The following is an 8,290-nucleotide window of genomic DNA, read 5'->3' as shown; positions in this document are numbered from 1 at the left end:
ATCTGATATATTTGACACCTCGAACCTCGCCCGGACCAGAACATCGGGTGTCTGTATATGGTAATCTAGCAACCTGAGTTAAGTGATAGGTTGCAGTTTCATCTAATCTGATATATTTGACACCTAGAACCTCGCCCGGATCAGAGCATCGGGTCTGTATATGGTAATATTGAAACCTGAGTTAAGTGATAGGTAGCAGTTTCATCCAATCTGATATATTTGACACCTAGCTAGAACCTCGCCCGGACCAGAACATCGGGTCGGTATATGGTAATCTTGCTACCTGAGTTAAGTGATAGGTTGCAGTTTCATCAAATCTGATACATTTGACACCTCGAACCTCGCTCGGGCGAGAACATCGAGTCTGTATATGGTAATCTTGCAACTAGAGTTAATTAATAAGTTGTCGTTTCATCCAATATGATATATTTGACACCTCAAACCTTATCGGAACCAAAACATCGGGTCTGTATATCGTAATCTTGCAAACAGAGTTAAGTGATAGATTGCAGTTTCATCTAATCTGATATATTTGACACCTCGAACCTCACCCGGACCAGAATATCGGGTTTGTATATGGTAATCTTGCAACATGAGTTAAGTGATAGGTTCCAATTTCATCCAATATGATATATTTGACACTTTGAACCTCGCTCGGACCAAAACATCGGGTCTGTATATGGTAATGTTGCAACCTGAATTCAGTGATAGGTTGAAGTTTCAACCAATCTGATATATTTGACACCTCGAACCTCGCCCGGACCAGAATATCGGGTGTCTGTATATGGTAATCTAGCAACCTGAGTTAAGTGATAGGTTGCAGTTTCATCCAATCTGATATATTTGACACCTAGAACCTCGCCCGGACCAGAACATCGGGTCTGTATATGGTAATCTTGCTACCTGAGTTAAGTGATAGGTTGCAGTTTCATCCGATATGATATATTTGACACCTCGAACCTCGCCTGGACCAGAACATCGGGTCTGTATATGGTAATCTTGCAACCTGAGTTAAGTGATAGGTTGCAGTTTCATCAAATCTGATATATTTGACACCTCGAACCTCGCTCGGGCGAGAACATCGAGTTTGTATATGGTAATCTTGCAACTAGAGTTAAGTAATAAGTTGTTGTTTCATCCAATCTGATATATTTGACACCTTAAACCTTATCGGAACCAGAACATCGGGTCTGTATATCGTAATCTTGCAAACAGAGTTAAGTGATAGATTGCAGTTTCATCCAATCTGATATATTTGACACCTCGAACCTCACCCGGACCAGAATATCGGGTTTGTATATGGTAATCTTGCAACCTGAGTTAAGTGATAGGTTGCAGTTTCATCCAATCTGATATATTTGACACCTAGCTAGAACCTCGCCCGGACCAGAACATAGGGTCTATATATGGTAATCTTGCTATCTGAGTTAAGTGATAGGTTTCATTTTCATCCGATCTGATATATTTGACACCTCGAACCTCACCCGGACCAGAATATCGGGTCTGTATATGGTAATATTGCTACCTGAGTTAAGTGATAGGTTGCAGTTTCATCAAATCTGATATATTTGACACCTCGAACCTCGCTCGGAAGAGAACATCGAGTCTGTATATGGTAATCTTGCAAATAGAGTTAATTAATAAGTTAAAGTTTCATCCAATCTGATATATTTGACACCTCAAACCTTATCGGAACCAGAACATCGGGTCTGTATATTGTAATCTTGCAAACAGAGTTAAGTGATACATTGCAGTTTCATCCAATATGATATATTTGACACCTCGAACCTCACCCGGACCAGAATATCGGGTTTGTATATGGTAATCTTGCAACTTGAGTTAAGTGATAGGTTGCAGTTTCATCCAATATGATATATTTGACACCTCGAACCTCGCCCGGACCAGAATATCGGGGTCTCTATACGGTAATCTTGCAACCAGAGTTAAGTGATAGGTTGCAGTTTCATCCAATCTGATATATTTGACACCTCGAACCTCACCCGGACCAGAACATCGGGTCTGTATATGGTAATCTTGCAACCTGAGTTTAGTGATAGGTTGCAGTTTCATCCAATCTGATATATTTGACACCTTGAACCTCGCTCGGACCAAAACATAGGGTCTGTATATGGTAATGTTGCAACCTGAGTTAAGTGATAGGTTGAAGTTTCATCCAATCTGATATATTTGACACCTCGAACCTCGCCCTGACCAGAACATCGGGTGTCTGTATATGGTAATCTAGAAACCTGAGTTAAGTGATAGGTTGCAGTTTCATACAATCTGATATATTTGACACCTAAAACCTCGCCCGGACCAGAACATCGGGTATGTATATGGTAATCTTGCTACCTGAGTTAAGTGATAGGTTGCAGTTTCATCGGATATGATATATTTGACACCTTGAACCTCACCCGGACCAGAATATCGGGTCTGTATAAGGTAATCTTGCTACCTGTGTTAAGTGATAGGTTGCGGTTTCATCAAATCTGATATTTGACACCTCGAACCTCGCTCGGGCGAGAACATCGAGTCTGTATATGGTAATCTTGCAACTAGAGTTAAGTAATAAGTTTCAGTTTCATCCAATCTGATATATTTGACACCTCGAACCTCACCCGGACCAGAATATCGGGTTTGTATATGGTAATCTTGCAACATGAGTTAAGTGATAGGTTGCAGTTTCATCCAATATGGTATATTTGACACCTCGAACCTCGCTCGGACCATAATATCGGGTCTGTATACGGTAATATTGCAACCAGAGTTAAGTGATAGGTTGCAGTTTCATCCTATCTGATATATTTGACACCTCGAACCTCGCTCGGACCAGAACATCGGGTCTGTATATGGTAATCTTGCAACCTGATTTAAGTGATAGGTTGCAGTTTCATCCAATCTGATATATTTGACACCTTGAACCTCGCTCATACCAAAACATCGGGTCTGTATATGACAATGTTGCAACCTGAGTTAAGTGATAGGTTAAAGTTTCAACAGATCTGATATATTTGACACCTCGAACCTCGCCCGGACCAGAACATCGGGTGTCTGTATATGGTAATCTAGCAACCTGAGTTAAGTGATAGGTTGCAGTTTCATCTAATCTGATATATTTGACACCTAGAACCTCGCCCGGATCAGAGCATCGGGTCTGTATATGGTAATATTGAAACCTGAGTTAAGTGATAGGTAGCAGTTTCATCCAATCTGATATATTTGACACCTAGCTAGAACCTCGCCCGGACCAGAACATCGGGTCGGTATATGGTAATCTTGCTACCTGAGTTAAGTGATAGGTTGCAGTTTCATCAAATCTGATACATTTGACACCTCGAACCTCGCTCGGGCGAGAACATCGAGTCTGTATATGGTAATCTTGCAACTAGAGTTAATTAATAAGTTGCCGTTTCATCCAATATGATATATTTGACACCTCAAACCTTATCGGAACCAAAACATCGGGTCTGTATATCGTAATCTTGCAAACAGAGTTAAGTGATAGATTGCAGTTTCATCTAATCTGATATATTTGACACCTCGAACCTCACCCGGACCAGAATATCGGGTTTGTATATGGTAATCTTGCAACATGAGTTAAGTGATAGGTTCCAATTTCATCCAATATGATATATTTGACACTTTGAACCTCGCTCGGACCAAAACATCGGGTCTGTATATGGTAATGTTGCAACCTGAATTCAGTGATAGGTTGAAGTTTCAACCAATCTGATATATTTGACACCTCGAACCTCGCCCGGACCAGAATATCGGGTGTCTGTATATGGTAATCTAGCAACCTGAGTTAAGTGATAGGTTGCAGTTTCATCCAATCTGATATATTTGACACTTTGAACCTCGCTCGGACCAAAACATCGGGTCTGTATATGGTAATGTTGCAACCTGAATTCAGTGATAGGTTGAAGTTTCAACCAATCTGATATATTTGATACCTCGAACCTCGCCCGGACCAGAATATCGGGTGTCTGTATATGGTAATCTAGCAACCTGAGTTAAGTGATAGGTTGCAGTTTCATCCAATCTGATATATTTGACACCTAGAACCTCGCCCGGACCAGAACATCGGGTCTGTATATGGTAATCTTGCTACCTGAGTTAAGTGATAGGTTGCAGTTTCATTCGATATGATATATTTGACACCTCGAACCTCGCCTGGACCAGAACATCGGGTCTGTATATGGTAATCTTGCAACCTGAGTTAAGTGATAGGTTGCAGTTTCATCAAATCTGATATATTTGACACCTCGAACCTCGCTCGGGCGAGAACATCGAGTTTGTATATGGTAATCTTGCAACTAGAGTTAAGTAATAAGTTGTTGTTTCATCCAATCTGATATATTTGACACCTTAAACCTTATCGGAACCAGAACATCGGGTCTGTATATCGTAATCTTGCAAACAGAGTTAAGTGATAGATTACAGTTTCATCCAATCTGATATATTTGACACCTCGAACCTCACCCGGACCAGAATATCGGGTTTGTATATGGTAATCTTGCAACCTGAGTTAAGTGATAGGTTACAGTTTCATCCAATCTGATATATTTGACACCTAGCTAGAACCTCGCCCGGACCAGAACATCGGGTCTATATATGGTAATCTTGCTATCTAAGTTAAGTGATAGGTTTCATTTTCATCTGATCTGATATATTTGACACCTCGAACCTCACCCGGACCAGAATATCGGGTCTGTATATGGTAATATTGCTACCTGAGTTAAGTGATAGGTTGCAGTTTCATCAAATCTGATATATTTGACACCTCGAACCTCGCTCGGAAGAGAACATCGAGTCTGTATATGGTAATCTTGCAAATAGAGTTAATTAATAAGTTAAAGTTTCATCCAATCTGATATATTTGACACCTCAAACCTTATCGGAACCAGAACATCGGGTCTGTATATTGTAATCTTGCAAACAGAGTTAAGTGATACATTGCAGTTTCATCCAATATGATATATTTGACACCTCGAACCTCACCCGGACCAGAATATCGGGTTTGTATATGTTAATCTTGCAACCTGAGTTAAGTGATAGGTTGCAGTTTCATCCAATATGATATATTTGACACCTCGAACCTCGCCCGGACCAGAATATCGGGTCTCTATACGGTAATCTTGCAACCAGAGTTAAGTGATAGGTTGCAGTTTCATCCAATCTGATATATTTGACACCTCGAACCTCACCCGGACCAGAACATCGGGTCTGTATATGGTAATCTTGCAACCTGAGTTTAGTGATAGGTTGCAGTTTCATCCAATCTGATATATTTGACACCTTGAACCTCGCTCGGACCAAAACATAGGGTCTGTATATGGTAATGTTGCAACCTGAGTTAAGTGATAGGTTGAAGTTTCATCCAATCTGATATATTTGACACCTCGAACCTCGCCCTGACCAGAACATCGGGTGTCTGTATATGGTAATCTAGAAACCTGAGTTAAGTGATAGGTTGCAGTTTCATCCAATCTGATATATTTGACACCTAAAACCTCGCCCGGACCAGAACATCGGGTATGTATATGGTAATCTTGCTACCTGAGTTAAGTGATAGGTTGCAGTTTCATCGGATATGATATATTTGACACCTTGAACCTCACCCGGACCAGAATATCGGGTCTGTATAAGGTAATCTTGCTACCTGTGTTAAGTGATAGGTTGCGGTTTCATCAAATCTGATATTTGACACCTCGAACCTCGCTCGGGCGAGAACATCGAGTCTGTATATGGTAATCTTGCAACTAGAGTTAAGTAATAAGTTTCAGTTTCATCCAATCTGATATATTTGACACCTCGAACCTCACCCGGACCAGAATATCGGGTTTGCATATGGTAATCTTGCAACATGAGTTAAGTGATAGGTTGCAGTTTCATCCAATATGGTATATTTGACACCTCGAACCTCGCTCGGAACATAATATCGGGTCTGTATACGGTAATATTGCAACCAGAGTTAAGTGATAGGTTGCAGTTTCATCCTATCTGATATATTTGACACCTCGAACCTCGCTCGGACCAGAACATCGGGTCTGTATATGGTAATCTTGCAACCTGATTTAAGTGATAGGTTGCAGTTTCATCCAATCTGATATATTTGACACCTTGAACCTCGCTCATACCAAAACATCGGGTCTGTATATGACAATGTTGCAACCTGAGTTAAGTGATAGGTTAAAGTTTCAACAGATCTGATATATTTGACACCTCGAACCTCGCCCGGACCAGAACATCGGGTGTCTGTATATGGTAATCTAGCAACCTGAGTTAAGTGATAGGTTGCAGTTTCATCTAATCTGATATATTTGACACCTAGAACCTCGCCCGGATCAGAGCATCGGGTCTGTATATGGTAATATTGAAACCTGAGTTAAGTGATAGGTAGCAGTTTCATCCAATCTGATATATTTGACACCTAGCTAGAACCTCGCCCGGACCAGAACATCGGGTCGGTATATGGTAATCTTGCTACCTGAGTTAAGTGATAGGTTGCAGTTTCATCAAATCTGATACATTTGACACCTCGAACCTCGCTCGGGCGAGAACATCGAGTCTGTATATGGTAATCTTGCAACTAGAGTTAATTAATAAGTTGCCGTTTCATCCAATATGATATATTTGACACCTCAAACCTTATCGGAACCAAAACATCGGGTCTGTATATCGTAATCTTGCAAACAGAGTTAAGTGATAGATTGCAGTTTCATCTAATCTGATATATTTGACACCTCGAACCTCACCCGGACCAGAATATCGGGTTTGTATATGGTAATCTTGCAACATGAGTTAAGTGATAGGTTCCAATTTCATCCAATATGATATATTTGACACTTTGAACCTCGCTCGGATCAAAGCATCGGGTCTGTATATGGTAATGTTGCAACCTGAATTCAGTGATAGGTTGAAGTTTCAACCAATCTGATATATTTGACACCTCGAACCTCGCCCGGACCAGAATATCGGGTGTCTGTATATGGTAATCTAGCAACCTGAGTTAAGTGATAGGTTGCAGTTTCATCCAATCTGATATATTTGACACCTAGAACCTCGCCCGGACCAGAACATCGGGTCTGTATATGGTAATCTTGCTACCTGAGTTAAGTGATAGGTTGCAGTTTCATCCGATATGATATATTTGACACCTCGAACCTCGCCCGGAACAGAACATCGGGTGTCTGTATATGGTAATCTAGCAACCTGAGTTAAGTGATAGGTTGCAGTTTTATCCAATATGATATATTTGACACCTAGAACCTCGTCTGTACCAGAACATTGGGTCTGTATATGGTAATCTTGCTACCTGAGTTAAGTGATAGGTTGCAGTTTCATCCGATTTGATATATTTGACACCTCGAACCTCGCCTGGACCAGAACATCGGGTCTGTATATGGTAATCTTGCAACCTGAGTTAAGTGATAGGTTGCAGTTTCATCCATTCTGATATATTTGACACCTCGAACCTCGCTCAGACCAAAATATCGGGTCTGTATATGGTAATGTTGCAACCTGAGTTAAGTGATAGGTTGAAGTTTCATCCAATATGATATATTTGACACCTCGAACCTTATCGGAACCAGAACATCGAGTTTGTATATCGTAATCTTGCAAACAGAGTTAAGTGATAGATTGCATTTTCATCCAATCTGATATATTTGACACCTCAAACCTTACCGGAACCAGAACATCGAGTCTGTATATCGTAATCTTGCAAACATAGTTAAGTGATAGATCGCAGTTTCATCCAATCTGATATATTTGACACCTCGAACCTCACCCGGACCAGAATATCGGGTTTGTATATGGTAATCTTGCAACCTGAGTTAAGTGATAGGTTGCAGTTTCATCCAATATGATATATTTGACACCTCGAACCTCGCCCGGACCAGAATATCGGGTCTTTATACGGTAATCTTGCAACCAAAGTTAAGTGATAGGTTGCAGTTTCATCCAATATGATATATTTGACACCTTGAACCTGGCCCGGACCAGAACATCGGGTTTGTATATGGTAATCTTGCAACCCGAGTTAAGTGATAGGTTGAAGTTTCATCCAATCTGATATATTTGACACCTTGAACCTCGCTCGGACCAAAACATCGGGTCTGTATATCGTAATGTTGCAACCTGAGTTAAGTGATAGGTTGAAGTTTCATCCAATATGATATATTTGACACCTCGAACCTCGCCCGGACCAGAATATCGGGTGTCTGTATATGGTAATCTAGCAACCTGAGTTAAGTGATAGGTTGCAGTTTCATCCAATCTGATATAT

The sequence above is a fragment of the Papaver somniferum genome, unplaced genomic scaffold (genome assembly GCF_003573695.1).
Source record: "Papaver somniferum cultivar HN1 unplaced genomic scaffold, ASM357369v1 unplaced-scaffold_10, whole genome shotgun sequence".
NCBI classification, from domain to species: Eukaryota; Viridiplantae; Streptophyta; class Magnoliopsida; order Ranunculales; family Papaveraceae; genus Papaver; species Papaver somniferum.
This window is presented reverse-complemented; position numbering follows the sequence as displayed.